Source organism: Chaetodon auriga, chromosome 4 (assembly GCF_051107435.1).
Source record: "Chaetodon auriga isolate fChaAug3 chromosome 4, fChaAug3.hap1, whole genome shotgun sequence".
Classification (NCBI taxonomy): Eukaryota; Metazoa; Chordata; class Actinopteri; order Chaetodontiformes; family Chaetodontidae; genus Chaetodon; species Chaetodon auriga.
Genome location: NC_135077.1, coordinates 27437567 through 27456982, shown reverse-complemented (window position 1 = coordinate 27456982; position 19416 = coordinate 27437567).

Here is a 19416-nt window from a genome sequence, read left to right as displayed (position 1 = left end):
GCAAGTATCACCTTTGTTTCAGTCTCCCACCACCAGTGTGGGAAAAATTTCAAGTGCTGAGGTCATGTGAGACTTCTGGGCCATCAAGATGATCCTCGTCATGTGCTTCATCTTCTTGTTCAATGGGGAAACAGACTATGAATGCTTTCCACAAGTTGACAGCATTGTCGCTCATAACATAATTTATTTTCTTTTTATGTTGACTCATCAATATGGCCTGAAATTACTCACTGATTCTTTCAGCTGTGTGTGTGAGCCTTCGAAGTAGTTGCAGGGTAAGAGATTGGACTTAAGCTTGATCCTCTTTGCATTTTTCTTAATGCAGTGCAAAGTGATACCAAAGAAACCCCTCATCTTTCGGTTAGTCCAAATGTCCACGGTGACTGAAACAGTGATCTGTGTTGCTAAAGAGAGTTTTCGGTTTTGAACGTGGGGCAGTATTGCATTGGTTTTAGCTCTGTTTTGTGGATGACTCACGCTTTACTGCCCTACACAGGTGTCCATCAACTGTGAGACTGAAGTCTGGTATGGCTAATTTCTGATGCTTTTGTTCATCAGGTATTCTTCAAATCTGTACGAGGGGAACATTTTAATTAGAAAATGCCTAATGTCCTTACATGAATTCCAAATTGAACTACTTTGTATTACTTATATTATTCATTTCATTAATGACTTTTTAGAACCTTTTCATACCTCTAAAAAGTATAATATCATTACTGCAAAAAAAATTGACAATCTGCTAGGCTACATTGGCACTGTTATTGCACCGTATAGTTTTATTGAATTTTAAAAATGGAAATATCCAGTGTAGATAAGCATTTCCACTCTCCTTATACATTTTCATTTGTTTTGTGTGGGAAAACTAGCTTGTAACTGTAGCAGTTAGATAATTGTAGTGAAGTAAAAAGTACTTTTTACCTTTCACTCTGAAAGGCAGTAGAGTCGAAGAAGAAAGTGGAATGAAAAGAAAATAGTACAAGTACAAGTACCTCAACTTTGTACTTCAGAAAGTGTACTTTTGGCCATAAATATTCTTATTCTAACCTACTAACAATGAGGCCAGGCCTAACGTAATTGAAGCAGAGAGCAAGAAAAGGTAAAAAAGCAGTTTTTAAAATTTTGAATGTTGTTACTGAATGAAATTACAGTCATTTGCAATCTGCTGTCAAATGGCCCATGGATGGTGAGAAACGGGGGCTGAATGTGGGGGCCAGTCTCATCGGTTGTCATGTCTTAGATGCAGGTCTATTTGTTTATTCTTAGTGATCGTGTTTGTGCTTTTGTCAGACATAATAGCAAGTGGATCTTTGCTGACTCTTGAGATGAGCTCCTTTTTTATTTAAGGAATGAGTCCAAACCACACAGGGGGAGTTGTCTTGTCCCTTCAAAAATTGTTGTCCCCACCAGTCACACAGTCAAAAAACATGGGAAAATGGGGTCTTTTTTAAGATTAGACAAAAAATGACTTGGTTTACAGATGGTACAGCTTCTCTGGTCTAGTTATAACTGAAATTCTTAGAATGAGCACCGGATTTATAGTCCTATTGGAGTGTTGTTGATCACATTATTATTTCATTATTTTTATTTATTCATGTGAAGTGTCTTTGAGTACCCTGAAAACGCTATATAAGAATACTGTATTATTATTATTATTATTGATCTTTTGTGACAGATAGGTACTTGACACACAACCAACAGATCATAATTTTTAAGTTGCAAAGATGTATGGGATGTGAGGTTCAGTAGAGTTGACATCTGATGCTGTTGTCAAGAATGCATAGAAGCAGAATGAATAGAAGGGTCAGAATAATGTGGGAGTTGTTGTTTCAAACTTTCTGAAGCAGGAAACATTACTCTGAAGACAGTGTAGATGTTGCACATGTGGTGTCAACTTAATGTATGCAGAACCCACGGCACTTCTGCCTTATTGTGGTTGTTGGAGAGAAAGTGCCAAAAGCTGCACTTGAAGGCTTTGCCAGATTGAATAACTACTCACAAAAAATTAGGGATATTCGGCCTTTGGGTGAAATTCCATTTTGAACTTAAAATGCACTATAACCTTTACAGGTGAACTTAATTTGACCTTCTATAAACTTTTGAATGCACATGTCCAATTGTTCAATGTTTCACTACTTGCTCTTCTCTAACAAGGAGTTGAATGGCAAAATTCACAACAGGTATTTCATCCATGAATCGACCAATAAATTTCCTGGTTCAATAAGAAGTGGTATTTAACCAGTCCTCTTCATCATGCTGTTCACATTCTGACATCATGAGACCAAGATGACACCGAACAATTGAATAACCTCACCATTGCGAGGCTTCACACAGGATGTTCTCAGAGGGAAGTGGCCACTGAGCTTAGAGTGTCAAAGGGTGTCATCAGCCGGTTGCAAGAGAGACACAAAGAGACTGGAAGAGTCACAGAAAGGCATAGAAATGGATGTCCTTTGGCCACATCCCACACGATGACCGCTTCATCATGAACAGTGCCCTGTGGAACCAGATGATGAATGCCACTCAACTCCAGGCACATTTAAGGGAGGTGAGAGGCACCCAAATGTCAGACCATTCAAAACCATTTACATCAGCGTGGTCTGCATGCTAGATGACCTGCAAGGGTACCTGACCACACCATCAGGCATAGGCGTCATCGTCTTGCATGGGCCAGAGAGCATTTACCCTGGACGAGGGACCAGTGGGCCTCAGTGCTGCTCTCTGATGAAAGTCGATTCACGTTGAGCAGAAATGATGATGGTGGCGGTGGTGGTGGTGGTGGTGTTACAGTGTGGGCAGGTGTGTCCAGTCAATACAGAACTGCCCTACACTTTGTGAATGGTACAGTGACAAGCCCATACTACCTGAATAACATCATTAATCCAGTCATTGTGCCCCTGCATGAACAACACAGGTCGAAAATCATCTTTATGGACAACAATGCTCCAGCTCATCAAGGTCGCATCATTAGGGAACAGCTGCTGGAGACTGTGGTACTTCAAATGGAGGGGTCTGCACTTTCTCCAGACCTGAAACCCATAGAAAACCTATGGAATCAGCTGAGTCGCAGTGTAGAGGCTCGTTACTCTGTACCCCAGAACTTCAATGACCTGAGGGCCGCCTTTCAAGAAGAGTGGGATGCCATACCTCACATTGACATTTTTCGTTGTGGTATACCCACCACTGTTGTTGGCTTTTGTTTCAAAAAATTGTTTGAGATGAGGAAATCACCATTGCATGCTTCTACTTAAATGCCCTACTTTCATGATATAATATCACTGTAGTGTGAACTTTTTACATTTTCCATAAATTTCACCCGAAAGCCAAATATCCCTAACTTTTTGTGAGTAGTGTACAGTCAAATCAGCAGGACCAGCAAAAACCTCAATGAGCATTATACTTTTAAGTGCTAGCATAGAGCTCATGCTTTGCACATTTAATGTTAATTTCCAAAGTTCATGCTGTGCCTTATACAAATTGATGGATGGTTTCTGCCAGTCGCTATATTTGTCATCCTCTGACCACTTCTTGCTAAATTTGCCTTTATCCATGACTGAGCCTGCATTGCATGCTTGCAGTGTGATATTCTTGGCTTTTGTCCTTCCCCGCTGCAGCCCTTCTTCTCCCTGCCGCAGCCCTCAAATCGGAAGCTGAATAAACACGTTCTTCTACAAGGTTAAAATGCAGATCACAGTCAAGCATGCGTACTACCACCACATACCAAACAGAGTGTACAGTACCTCTTTCATGTACAAATAGGTATTGGATGTTGCGGAAATGGTCATTGTTGTGTGATGTGAAATAATGGTAACATGACAACAACAAAAACTGACACACTCATTGATTCTGCCTGAGATCAAATTGAATGCTTCCACTGCCATAACTCCAGATATTTAAGACATTAGGTGAAAACCAAATATGGAGTGCTGCTGAACTTGAAAGGCTCACTACATGGAAGGTGAAAACGTTCTAACCTTCAGAGATGACTGTGACATCAGTGAAATGGTCCTGGCACACACGACCATTCAGAATACTTGATACCTGATGTGCCATCAGATAAGATGACTGCCTTTGACTGCTTTCCTTTCTTTATGAGAAAAACCTGTGGGAACGCTTTCCTAACCTTGGATAGTCCTAAGAATTGTAGACACCCTAACAGTAACAGTTGAGAGGAGCTTTTCAAAATCAAAGCTCATCAACAGCCACCTGCGACAGTAGTAGTAATTTATTTTTCAAAGTATCATGCACCAAAAGGTTTCCAGCCTGCAAGACAAGGGCTTACAAGACATTGCAAACATAACAAGCAGGAGCAATAACAATGAGAATGAAAGAACAAATGAGCAAGTTAGACACATCTGAGTGTCCTATGATGATATCATTGAAGATTTTGCTTGAAGAAAATGCAGAGGAGGAATATTTTGGTAAGATTTTAACTTCAAAATACTACATTAAATTATTATCATTATTTTATTATTATTATTATTTATTTATTTATTTATTTTTTTGTCGAGTCTAAAGTCATCAAATTTGTTACTGGAGTCTGACTCAAGTCCAAGTCATGTGACTCCAGCCCACACCTCTGGATAGTGCTATCATACTTTTGCTTTGAATTATGTTTTTGTCAATTTATTCAGCCCTCTAGCCTTCAAGATTTGGACAGATTCTACATTTCATTGCTTGCAGGATTAAGTCAATTTTGTAAATAATTCAAGTATGTCTCTTAAAATTCTGCCCACACACTCCGTTCCTTCAGAATCATTACAGTTTTCTGCATCTGTGGTTGGCCCTGGTTAATAGCTGCTTGCAATTACAATTTAGTGTTTTAATGCTTATTACTAAAATGATAAAAAATTATTGGAAATATGAGAGCCAGTGAAGCAGTTCTGCAGCTGAGCCTGAGTGATTCAGAGAGATGGGGGGGCAAAAAACATAAAGAATCAGAGTGAGAAAAAGAGAGAATGTGACAGTGGTTAGTGACAGGCTCAGAGTCCACAGAGGTTCTCTGAGGGAATCCTCTTCAGTTTTCTTGGTGAGACTCCGCACAGTGCATCTGTGAGCTAGCAGGTCTGCAGGTAGCAGAACTGGGCAGCTGAAAGGGATGACTGACAGCTTGGATTTTCATCCAGAATCATTTATTTTATTTATTTATTTATTTATTTTCTTTTCTCCTTGTGAACTGGGCAGCTGAACACAAACAAGCATAAAAGAAGAAGCGAAAGAAAAAAAAAAAGTCATGCTATGGTCGCCAAAAAGTTCTTTGAAAACTTGCAAAGTTGTTGTAATATATCAGTCAATACCCAATCAATATACCCAATAGCTAGTTTACATCTTTCCAAACTAACTTTGGCAAAATCTTGAAGCAGCACCGAATATTGAAAGGTATATTTGGAAGAGACAGAAAAAAGGGACAAGCACAGTCATATGTGAAAACAAAATAAATATAATTATTTCAACTTAACTCATCACTTCTATGCAATATTAGGCATAGTGAATTAATGTACAATAGAGTATGTTTAAATGAAAACAAGCCAACAAGTCCAAATATAGTGTACAAAACGTAGCCGAAATAAGGGTGACACCCGACAGAATGTAGCATATATAAATTAGACTTGACACGGAAACATTTTATCAGTAAAACAATGTTATATAAAGTGGCAACATACTCCAGTTGTTATAGGCAGTGAAAGACTATAACAACTAGACTAACAACAATAAGTCGAACACCAACACGCCTGTTATTTCAGCATTTACTTCCTTGTTTCAATCCTTTGGTTAACATGCCATGACAATTCAAATCTAGACCTTGTATGTACATACTTGTTTTCTAAATGTCTACACAGTTGGTCTGTAGATTATGAATTTATTGATGAATTTTTTTAATCAAGACTATGATTGGATGATAAGTTTGCTCCCACATGGCTCAACTTGTACTCTTGCCAGGATCAGTGTAAACCTAACTTTTAATAAATGACTATATACATTTTTTTTTTTTTAAAACTGAATTTTAGAATTTTCACAAAGATATTTTAATTAAAGTATGGATCATCATGCCATGATATCACCTTCTGACATTGCCTAATTTCAAACTTTGCAGCCTGGGATTTGGCGCCTTACCTTCTTATTCTTGTTGAAGCGAAACATCACCAGGTTAGCCTGCTGTCAGACCTGTCAGTGTGACACACCTGGCTGCTACAGTATGAGAAGACTTGTCTGAGGCCGTCCTGAGCAGAGGCCTGTTTATGCACTCCTGCAGACACAATAGGCAGGCACTGAGTGGGAGGAGGAGGCCAAGACACTTGCTGTAGTGCAAGAAAAGAACTCATTTGAAAGTATAAATCTAATTATAAAGAAAGCAACAGTATGATGCCCTGGGGCCTTGCACAAGTGCTTGAAAGCTATATTATGGTCATTTCCAGGTTGATACTTTTATTTTAGGTGTCTAGTAGAATAGGTTTACGTGTCTTATTGTTCAAAAAACACATCATTTTTCTCATACTGTTCATTGCTGCAGCACCGGTTTTCTCTCTGGATCATTACAGTTTTCTGCATCTGTGGTTGGTCCTTGTTAATAGCTGCTTGCAATTACAATTTAGTGTTTTTAATGCTTATTACTAAAATGATAAAAAAAAAAATTATTGGAAATATGAGAGCCAGTGAAGCAGTTCTGCAGCTGAACCTGAGAATGTGACAGTGGTTAGTGACAACAACAGTATGATGCCCTGAGGCCTTGCACCAGTGCTTGAAAGCTATATTATGGTCATTTCCCGGTTGATACTTTTATTTTAGGTGTCTAATAGAATAGGTTTACATGCTTATAGGTTTTCTCATACTGTTCATTGCTGCAGCACCGCTTTTCTCTCTGTCTGAAGCACCCAGTTTTAGCTCCAGTCCTCCTTTAAAGTCCCCCCTCCTGAACAGCCCAGTCTGCTCTCATTGTTCAGTTCACACAGGCCTAAGCAGGCAGTGCTCACTGTGTTTCCTGTCAGGTCTGCTGGCGTTTCTAGCTTCCTGCTAGATGCACTTCTACCATGCATGTCACCACAATAACTGAGCATGAGTCTGATCAGGTGGCACGGTGGCACCACTGTCGCCTCACAGCAAGAAGGTCCCGGGTTCGAATCTTGCTGCGGGCACCGGGTGTGTCCTCCACCATGCTTCGGTGCCTGCTCGAGGAGGGCCTTTCTGTGTGGAAGTATGTTCTCCCCGTGTTCACCTGGGGTATCCTCCGTAAAAATATACCCCCACTAAAAACATGCAAGAAGATCACCACCTGACCAGAAGAATGGGTCCCCGGGCGCAGGTCTGGCTGCCCACCGCTCCTGGTCTGCCGCGGAGGAGGGACGACCAGGATAGGTTAAAGGCGGAAGTCAAATTTCACCTCCATGTGCCGTGCATGTGTGTGTGACAAATAAAGGGGAATGTCTCCCCCCGATTCTTCTTCTTCTTCTTCTTCCATATTAGCCTTGACCTCACTGCCCAACAGGCCAACAATGCATTTCTATAAAAGTTTTTGCATGGTCTGAGAAAGCTAGCTGCTGGGTGCTAATCAAATAATAATAATAATAATAATAATAATAAAAAACATGTGTATCATGGCACACTCGATTTAGCCGGTGGCATGAATACTATTCAGCCCACCCTTCTGAGGAACAACCTAGAGCACACAGGAGTGGATCGCCACCTCACAGCAGGATCATTGGCTATCACACCAACCAACCACAGGATGTGAGGATACAAGACTGTAAGTCCAACATGGTTGTCTACAACATGAGGACCCTGCAGGGAACAGTCCTGGCTCCCTTCCTCTTCACCCTCTATACTGCAGAGTTCATGCACAAATCAAGTAAGTGCCACCTGCAAAAGTTCTGTGACAACTCAGTAATTGTCTGCCTTATTGCAGAACTGCCTCCAGATCAATGCAGAGAAAACCAAAGACCTGGTGGTGGACTTCGACAGGTACAAACCTTCTCCTACGGCACCAGTGAACATCCAGGCAACAGACATTGAGATGATGGAATCTTCTGAGTACCTGGGTGTTTACCTGAATAGTAATCTGGGCAGGACTAATAGTACAAATGAACTATGTAAGAAAAGTCAGAGCAGACAATATCTGCTGAGGAGACTCTGGTCTTTTGGAGGGCACCCCTGAGGGCCTTTAACTCTGTGGTGGCACCAGCCAACTTCTGTAGAGCAGTCTGCTGGGGCAGCAGCATCTTGACTGCTGACAGAACGGCCAACTCTGTCCTGGGCTGACGCCTCGACCCAATGGAGGTGGTGGGCGGAAGGAGAATGATGGCTAAACTATAATCCCTGATGCAGAATATGTCCCACCCCACACAGGACACAGGGTAGCACTGGACAGTTCCTTCAATGTCAGACTGTTTCTCCCACAGTGTGTGAAGGGGAGATACCATAGATAATTCCTTCTTACTGCTGTCAGATTTTAAAATCAACACTAAACACTCTAAACTGTGCAATATCAATATTTCCAATGTGCAATAATGCTATATACAATTTACATTTTACTTATGATATTGTTTACTTCTTTTACCATTCCTTGCTTCTTTTTTTTTTAACAATACTTCTAACACACACACACACACACACACACACACACACACACACACAGACACACACACAGACACACACACAAATACACAGACTGCTAATTATCAGCACTCTATTCACAGTGTGGAATACATTGCTGTGTTTGGATGCTGAGCAGAGAATAGCATTAGCATACTTTACTCAGCTGACATCTTTGAATTGCCAACAGAGTATCCATCTATAACTGGGCTTACCTATTCACACACATGCATGTACACAAGCAGGAACGGACATGAATATATGAAGACAGTATGTCTGGCTACACATTAATAGTCACAGTTCATGCATATATGTACATGCCACTGTCTCTCCCACACAGACTTGCCCATCATAACAACATAGCATGCTGTAAGTATCTCCTCCCGCATAATAAGTTGGCGTAAATTATTTACCATTATTAACAAAAATAAATGTATTATCATTATTTACCTGTTGTGTTTGTGCAGGTTTACTATTATTATTATTATTATTTGCTCTTGTTGTTTTATGCTGCAGCACATTGGCGTGAGTTGGAATGACCGAGAAACATGAAACTCAGCCCAGTAACTGGAAGTGATGTGCATTCCCAACAAAGACAAGCCCAATTGGCCAGAGGGTGGCGCTGTAATTAGATAGATAGATAGATAGATAGATAGATAGATAGATAGATAGATAGATAGATAGATAGATAGATGCTTATTGAGTCTCTAAGGGAAACTGCTGTTGCAGCAGCGATTCACACATCACAAAACACACATAACTTATCTTAAGCTGACCTGAGGTAGGTAAAACACAATTTTAAAAATATTTACATGTGTGCATAAAAACTACTGTACTAGATAAAAAAAATAAATAAATAAATGAATAAAACAGAATGAAAGTAGATTAGAAATAAGACAGAGACAGAGTTCTCACAAGCCCAATTAAACTTGAATGCGCAGTCCCTCAGAAGATAAGTGCCCTCTCCTTGCACTGAGGGGAGTCATTGTACAGCATTATTGCAGTGGGTAAGAATGACTTCCTGTAACAGGCCTTACTACAGCGGAGTTGAGGATGCATCCAGCTGAACACACTCTGCTATCTGATTAGTAGGTCATGCAGAGGATGTGAAGTGTTGTCCATTATGTTGAGCAGCTTGTGCAACATCCTTCTCTCAGCAAGCAACTTTAGGGGCTCCAGAGCAGTCCCCAGCACAGAGCCAGTCTTCTTTATCATCTTATTCAGTTTTTTTGGTGTCACTGGCTCTGATGCTGCTGCCCCAACAGATGGCTGCAAAGGAAATTGCACTTGCAAAAACAGACTGGTAAAAGATCTGTAACATCTTGCTGGACACATTAAAGGACCTAAGCTTCATCGAGAGCAAGAGTCTGCTCTGTCCCTCCGAGGATGGGAATGGTGTTGAAATTACCACAGGTTCTTCAGTCATCCACAACCACCTCGTTTGTCTTGGTCATATTTAGGAGGGGGTGGTTATTCCCACACCATTCCACAAAGTGGTTCATCAGTTCCCTGTACCTGCCACTGACACACCCCACAACTGCAGAGTCATCAGAGAATTTCTGCAGATGACAGGGCTGTATGAGGTGTACAGTGTAAAGTCTCCCAAACTGAGGTCCAAAATGTAAATTTTGGATTGGCCACGTTCCCACTGACATAATTGGACTCACAAGTCCAGCTCATTGTGCTCTATAAAAAACCTTTTGGATCATAAAAGTCTGCCATAATGGATATTCCACCATTTTGAATTTTTTGAGAAGAAGAATTATGAACAGATGTTCTTGGATTTTGGCTATAGAATTGCCAAACAGAATTGAGATACAGATTTCTGTTATAAATGACCAAGATCAGTAGAAAAACATGGCTGTGATTACTCCTTTCAGAAAGGCCCCTTTCTGCAGCAGGCACCGAAGGCATGGTGGAGGACACCCTCAGCACCCACAGCGCCCCAGGCGGGAATCGAACCCGGGACCTTCTAGCTGTGAGGCGACAGTGTTGCCACTGTCCACCGTGCCACCCAACATTGTACATTGTGTTTGTACTTTGTAGGTTTTGTGAAGGAACTTCTCATAACTGTTTTAAACTGAATGTATAAACACAATATGAAGTATAAATATTCCAGGAAAAAGTCAATTTCTTGTTAACTTGTTAACATCCTGTTTCTCAGTATTGTCCCTGAAATCAATAAATCATGTAAATGTAAAATTTTACATTTACCTGCTGCCTGCTCATAATATTCTATTGTACATCCTTTAGTATGTGCCAAGATACAGCTAAAGAAGCACAAGACTTCATCCACATGATGACATGACAAATTTGATAAATAAATATTATATTATCTTCATCTCCAGCAGTTGCTGCATTTTTTTCATATTTTTTCATCTTTTTTTTTTCTTTTTTTTTTCTTTCTTTTTTTTTTTTGCAGTGATGTCTATTTTTACATTTTTATTTCTAACCTGTATATCCTTTTGTGTGTTACTGTATTACCATGGTATATTTTGACTGCTGGAGTATCCCAGCAAAGCTTCTGGCAACTAGTACATGTTGGGTTACCTTGGAACCCTCAGTGGCCTCAAGATGCTACTTCAACCAGCTACCTGGTTACCTCCTAGCCATCATGTGCTAATTCGTTCCGGATCCACTCTCCCAGCTGAAAAGGAGATGAGTGGCTGTATGGGGAGCTGGCTCCTTGGTGGTGTCAAGTGTCAGCATTTATTCACGACCCATTTAGGCAGCCACGTTGGGCCAATTACAGTAAGTGGGTTCTTGCACTGGATGACTAAATGTGAGTCAGCTGTGGACCATATATGGTGGGTAGATCTGCCTATCCTGTGGGTAGTAGGGAGGGCCTGTTGAGTTTAGTAATTTGCTATCTGGAAATACGATGCCCAGTGTTACATGGCTTCCAAGAGAAATTATTCTTTGTCTTATCCTCTGCTCATTCACTGGGACTGGCAGCTACACTTTTTATCTACTTCTGAGTGTGTGTTCTGACAGAGGCTTGGCCTGTCTGAGCCAGAGGCAAGCGAACAGTTAGACAGGGACCCTTGGAAAAATGTCACATCTGTGTAGACTAACCTTTCAGGTATTGACACTTGCGTTCAGGGTTTCAGAGGGTTTTATACTTCTCTCAGAACAGGGAAAAAAACTGTTTTCTTCTAAGCTTGTTTTGGTGAAAATTTACACTTAAGAGATATCACCTCACCCAAGAAGGATGTTTTCCTCTGAGGCTGTGAGAGGAAATGTGGACATCAACACAGGTACCAGGAAACCTCCTAAAATCTGATGACCAGCAGGGTCATATCCAGGCCAAACCGAAGACCAGAGGTGATGAGCAATGATTTTTTGATGTTAAATGAGGACAAAACTGAAATTCTACTAGTTGGCCTTAAAACAAAAAATATAAATGCTGTTTAATAATCTGAGGAAATTAATTCCCTGGATTAAATCAGAGGTTGCAAGTGTTACATGTTATCCTAGATTCAGATCTAAGCTTCAAGTCCCACATCAACAAGGTTATGAAAACTTAATTTTTCCACCTTAGAAACAAAGCAAAAGTCCAACCACTTAGAAATCAAAAAGATGCTGAAAATTGATTCATGGCTCTATTTCAAGAGGACTCGATTACTGTAATGCATTATCTATTGGCCTCCCCCCACAAAAAAAAAAAAAAAAAACAGATTTCAGCTCATTCAGATCTCACTAGCTCGGCTATTAACCAGAATCAGAAGAGCAGAGAGCACATCAGTTCAGTTTTAGCTGCTCTGCACTGGCTTCTTCAGAATTGATTTTAAGGTTTTCCTCCTTGTATACGAAGCCCTTAATTGTGCTTTAACTGTCGAGGATCAAGCTACATTGCTATATATATATATATACATATATAATTAGCAATGTAGCTGTGTGTGTGTGTGTGTGTATATATGTATATATATATATATATATATATATATATATATATATATATATATATATATATATGTGTGTGTGTGTGTGTGTATATACACGTGTATATATATATATATATACGTGTATACATATATATGTATACACGTGTATATATATATATATATATATATATATATATACGTATATACATATATATACACATACATATATCAGTGCCCAGACAGTTCAGAATTTGCATTTTGATTTTTGTTCTGTACAGCATATTTTGATTGATCTTTGATTACTGTTAAACCCAGATAAACAACACGTATGCTGTTCTCTAAACTGACTGTCATAGTGAAATGAATATTACTACTCTTAGGACTCCATTTGAAAGAGTATCTAATTATGAATACCTTAGTTTCTGGCTGGATGATAAACAAGACTTGGATTAGTCAAAACTGCAGAAAGCAAATAGTCCATTCAACCTTTTAACCTGTTATGGACTATGGGAACGCAGCCGTTGAGGCTTTCATTATACATAAGTAGGGGGTGGTTTCATCTAAACTGGGCTGGAAAAATAACCAATACTACAGGCAGCATCATCTCTTGCTGCATTCACTTAAATTCTGACTCCTGAATTTTACTATTGTATATTTCCAACCAGCCTCAACTTTTCAGTGACATGTTTTTGAATTAGATTGTCCAAAACTGTGGTGGCAGCTGGGGTCGCAAGGCATTGTTTAGCGGTGTGGCTGCCACCACATGCCACCCCAGCACATCCACCCTTTGTCACACTCTGTGTATGTTGGGGTGTAGGAAAACAGGGGGTTCAACACAAATGCAGGACACACAAGCAGGTTGAAGAACAAAAAGCAACGTTCAATAACTAAAGCTGAATCCAGACAAAACAGACAGGTAACAAACTGCAGGAGCAGGTAGGGGCAAAATCCAAACAACAAAAAAACAAATTACAAAAATTACCAAAATAATAAACCAGAAGGCACAGACAGACAACAAATGCAGGACAAGGGAACAAACATTGGCTACTTACACAAGGGAGGGAAGACAAACGAGGAACAGATGAAACTAATCCGCAATCATGAGGGTGGGAAAGAGACAAAGGCAGGAAGAAAAACGAATCATGACACAGGAGAGAATCTCTGTCAAAAACATACATTAAATAACTAAACTAAGACCCAGCCACTGCCGGAGACAACTATTTTTGGTTGAAACACTGTCAAGCTCATGCAGAATTAAAGAAGAACTGGGAATCAGACAGCAGCATGCAGGTACTGTTTCCATTTTGTTTGTGGAGGTTATTGTTACACTTCAAAAAACTGTATCAGTGTGCATGTGCCTCCATATTTATCATGTTTAAGAAACAACACTAGCTACACCAAACAAATATGTAAATGCCATTAACGTTGTCATTTGTGCTCCTATTCAATATGAGTTGAAATAAAAGATCTGAGAGGCTTATTTCTCTCAAATTTTGTTGACAAATTTCTTTAAACCCATGTTAGTGAGCACTTCTGCTAAGATAATCCATCCACATGCCAGGTGTGATATATCAAAATGCTAATTAAACAGTATGATCACTGCATAGGTGTGCCTTGGACCAGTCACAGTAAAAGGCCACAAAATAAGCTGTTTGTGCATTTCAACTCGTGAAAAATGGGAGCAAAAACATCAGATGCACCTTTTTGAAACTACAGTTCTTTGATTTATTCCCTCTGTGCTGCTCGCTATTTCATTACAGTTGTCATGGTGTTGATATCCAGGAAAATAAAGATAATAGAATTTTAAAAAGTCACTTTTGTTGACAAAACAATAAATAAAAGGAGGGCTGTGTGGTAAAAGTGTCAGCCTCTTCACTAGTTTGCCTTAACTACAGCAACCTTTTGTTGCATGTGGGTCCTGCAAATTAGCTTGAGCTATGGCTGCAGCTATTTACTGTACAGCTACACACCACATTGGCATCTAAGAATGTTTATCCATATGGTTCATTTTAAATAATAAATAAATGGATTCACCAAAGATAGATAAACATCCTCACATTAAACTTTTGTATTGTATTGTAAGGAGGGTTTTGATTTTTACAGCATATCTCTCTAAAACACCTGTCCACTGTACAGAAAGGTTCAATGCGCCTACTGTCTACATTAAATCCAAGATGTATTTGGAGTCGCAATAAATTGTGCAAGCGTGATTTGTCTTGTTTATGAGAATGCACAAATGGAAAAAAACAAATGAAAAAATACAACCTCTTTAGCGCTGCCATTCCGGTGAGTACAGGGAAGACATTTTACTGTCCAGATGAGAAATGTCTTGCTAATATGACAGACGTATTACCAGTAACGATCCACCAGACAAATGATGCAGCAGCCGATTCAATTTAACATCTACATTAGCCATGTGATGTGATTTAGGGGATGCATGCACACTTATTTTCCATCACATACACACAGTCCCCATCAATACAAATGCATGCACTTTTCTACGCACTTATGCTGAGTAACACATGAATTCTCTGTTTTTACCCCTCCTCCCCTCCTTTCATACACACAAATGCACGTGTATGCGCGTGCGTGTGCATGCACGCACACACAGACTGTTGTGAATCCCATGGAGCTCAGCACAGAGCGGTAGAGATAATGATAATAGATGGAGAGAGCCTGAAGATTATTTGACTATCGTGCCAATATTAGCTCCTCATCCAGCTGGCATGCTCCAAGTGCATGCAAGCCAAACACTCAATAGTTCTTCTTAGAAAAACACATTATTTTCCATCCTCTCTGGAAAGAAACAGAGTCATAGGGCACTGAAAAGGTCTGAAATTTTTCATTTAGTTCTGTGATCATACAGTTCAGCTAATTGTTCCACGTGCCATTAAATTCAAAGAGCTGCAAGGGTTAACACACTATCAGACTGACATGCAAAATAAATGCAATAATTAGTATAAAAAGATTTCATTAAATCAAAATGAAAACTTGCTACACACATCCCGTTATATTAAACTGGACCTAACTAGGGTTAGAACCAGCTATGCTTAAACCTGCGTTAATTTGTTTATTTATTTGTTTATTTATTGAGGGTTCAAGTCACAAAGGGACACAACCTTATTGTGTTTGTGCTGGTTTGTTGTTGTTGTTGTTTTTGTTGTAAGTCTGCCACATTGGTGTTACCGAGTGGGTTTTGGGCCCAAGAGCAGAACCACCACAACTCAGATATAGCTTGTATTGACTTTATTCTCAGACTTGGCAGGTCCAGATGAGTAGCAACGATACAGAGTCTCTCTTATTGCAAACTGAATCAGACACCAAGCAGTCACAGGCAGGCAAAGATTGAGGACATGCTGAATACTAAGTCTTATAGTCTCTTTAAGTGTTTGGTGTGGCAAACACCACTCTCAGGCAAACAAAAATCCAGGAAGGGTAAGGCAAGGCTCGTGGTCAGGGACAAAAGGCTGAAATATTTACCAGGGTACAGGAGAACAGGCGTGGTCAGAAACAGGCAGGGTCGGCAACGGGAGATCAGTCCATAAGAAATAGCTGGAGAGTCTCACATAGAAACAACAACAGTCTGACAACCAGTGAGTGTGGCAGAGCAGCTTATATAGTGCACTAATTGCTATGAGTCTCAGGTGTGTGATCAGGTGAGCAGGCAGGTAGGCGTGGCTGAGAGTGGAAAAGCACTGAGGGCACCGGTGAGCATATGAGGAGACAATGGCAGCAGGTAAGAGAACTGAATAGACTGTGACAACTGGTTCAAATTACAGTCACCTGGAATGAGCTAGAAACATGAAACCAAACCCAATAACTGGAAATGATGTACAAATGCCTCCCAAAAAATATGAGCCTAAGCAGCCAGATGGCGACGCTGTAATGAATACACAAAAATTCAATTTTGGAAAGACTGCGCTCTTCACACTGGAGGTCAGATTAACTTCAAATTGGACACACAAGGCCTGCTCAGTGTGTTCTATAAAAAAAGCCTCTTGGACCTCAGAAGTCCACCATGATGAACAACAGACATTTTCTTAATGTTTCAATCATCATACAGCTCCTATAACTTATCCCTAAATGTATCAGTGCAAGATCCTGGTGTTCTGTAAACTATATATTTTTTTTAATTTCTGACTCTCAATTCCTACAGTGATGCATTCCATGACATTGTCTATAGCAAGTGAAATACTCAGATTTCCTTTTATAGCTTTTATCAATGTCTCATATCCCTCTATTTTGACCACAGAAGCTTGCTTGCTCCTCATCGAGACAAGACTCAGACATCACTGCTGTTGTACCTTTTTTTTTTTCAATCAAGTTGTTTTAGATGATGTTATATCTTTGCAAAGTTTTGCCTTATGTTTCTTTTTGCTTCATTTTTTCCCCTGTCTCCCAGTCTATCTGTTCTGTCTTCTTCTGTCTTCTTCTGTCTCTCTGTTTGTGTGTAGGTCTGGTCTCCCTGCACCAAGCTCTGCTCTTGCTGTACACCTGGTCATAATCCATAACCACCATACTTGCCAGCTTTCAAGCACTCACCACTTACCATCATACATGACATAATACTGATGAAAAGATTCTGCCAAAGTCAACCCCTAATCAGTTGCAAGTGGCAATTCCCATCTTAAGTGAATGCCATTCTCTAATCCAAGTATCAGTAACTGCGCAGCACAATATGTTCATGTTAGTTAAAAAAATCTCTTGGAGGTTCATTCAACATTCATCTCTCATCCTCTCAAGTTTTCATGTCACCATGTCAACCACCATGCCAACAGTTAATAAGAGGTAACTTGCAGCTGGTTGGCGAGGATTCAATTTTAAGTTTTATCTCATCTCTCAAATTGCTAAAAACATAACAGACATTAAGCAGCTACCTTGGCATCCTGTCAGCTACAAAGAAATGTCAAACCGAACCTAAACAGAAGAAAAGACTGACCTCTGAAAAGTGGCTCCAAAATATGCTGCTGCCTTGAAGCTAATAATGAGCACACCAAAATGTGGTGCAAGATATTTCGTTCACATACACGTCTGGTAGACAAAACAGGTGTGTTTTGCACGGACTCAAAGAATCTGAATTATCCATTATTTGCTGAACATGAAAAACACACCCACCCACACACACACACACACACACACACACACACACACACACACACACACGCACACACACACACACACACACACACCCCACCAATAAGCACAAGTTATCTGAACCCTGCAACACCAAGCTAATAGTACACCAACAAGTGTCAGGCCTAAGAGAAGGAGCATAAACATCTGATGGATACACTTAAAGCTTGTAGAACCCCAAAGCAGACCTTTGAGAAAACAAGATCCAGGAAGAACACCAACACTGTGTACTAACAGTGTCATTCACTGGAGCATCTGAGAAACTCAGGATGGATTTTCAACAAAATTGTGTGTGCAGTGAGGAATGCATAGACTTGTATATCGGGGAAACTAAACAACCATTAAACAAATGCATGGCTAAGCACAAGAAGGCCAAGGCTTACTGTTGTTGCTGTAGAGTTTCTACAGGACCCTTAATGTATACACTGATTTGTCAAGTGTTTTCCTGTCAATTTCATATTTATTTATGTAATTCTTTATATTTTTTAATGGCTCAAAGGTAAGTGCAATTTTTGTTGTTGTTTTCAGCACATAACACGTAGAAACATGGCAATACATTTTTCACATCTGTGTGTTATCATCAGCTCAGGTGTGAATTGGCCCTCCATCCACCAATTCTGTCAGTCTGACTCTGCTATTCTTAGTCGGTCCGTCTGCCACTGTGGTCCCCTTGGACACTGTGCCTTTAGTCAGACAGTTCCCATCTGACAAACCATTCTTACATCCCATCCAGACAAGATAGATTAAATTGGTCATAGTGGAATTCAGCTGCATTGTGTTTAATTAACACCAGACGTCATTCTATAAGAGCTGCTAGGAGACATAAACATCCTGAGGTTCCCATTTGGCTCACTGGAGTGATATTAAGTGACAAAGTGCAATATGGAAACTGTGTGAAGCGTTCAACATGTGAAGGAAACCCAGAGGAAGGCAGAAAGAGATTCTGCCAGGATTAAAATGTGACTGTGCTTCAGCCTTTACAAACCCGTGTTTCTCAACCTAAACTGATTTAGACATGCTTTTGAACATATACATACAGTACATGTACAACAAGCGCTAGACACTAAACTGTTTGTTGCTGGTTTATGAATATTGCATTGACTACAATGTTGTTAGATAACTTGCACGTGAATCCCAGCTGACCTTTATTTGTGGAATTATCAGCTTTTTATAATTTTAACAAGGTCTTGTCTATGATTCCAGTGATTTTTAGAAATTGCTCATACTGTGAGTTGACAGTGGGAAATTAAAGGATGCAATGACAATTAGCCATTTGGCAGACGCTTTTATACGTTCTACACATCTCAGACAAACTGATCCAAACTGTTTACAGATAGTTCAGAATGCAGCTGCCAGGCTATTAACCAGAACCGGCCAGTGTTCCCACATTACCCCTGTTCTTGCTTCCCTCCCTTGGCTTCTTGTAAAATTCAAACTAAACTACAAAATCCTGTTGAGTACTTATAAGCCTCGGCATGACCTTGCCACAAGTTACATTTCTGATCTCCTCGCTCTCTATTCCACTTATCGACTACTCCCATCTTCTAATCTCATCCTTTTATCCATCCGGTGCTTCAACTGCAAAATACAAGGTGATCATGGCTTTGCTGTTTTTACGCCAGCCTTCTGGAATCATCTTCCCCATGTATCAGATTTGCTAAATCTTTGAACTGTTTCCAGCAGATTTTAAAAACACATTTTTGTAGGCAGCCCTTTTTATAGATCTCCATTTTGAGATGTGACACACACAGCGCATATACATAAACTGCTCCTTTAAATGTGCTGTCACAAGACTTCCTTAAGGTTGTTATATCAC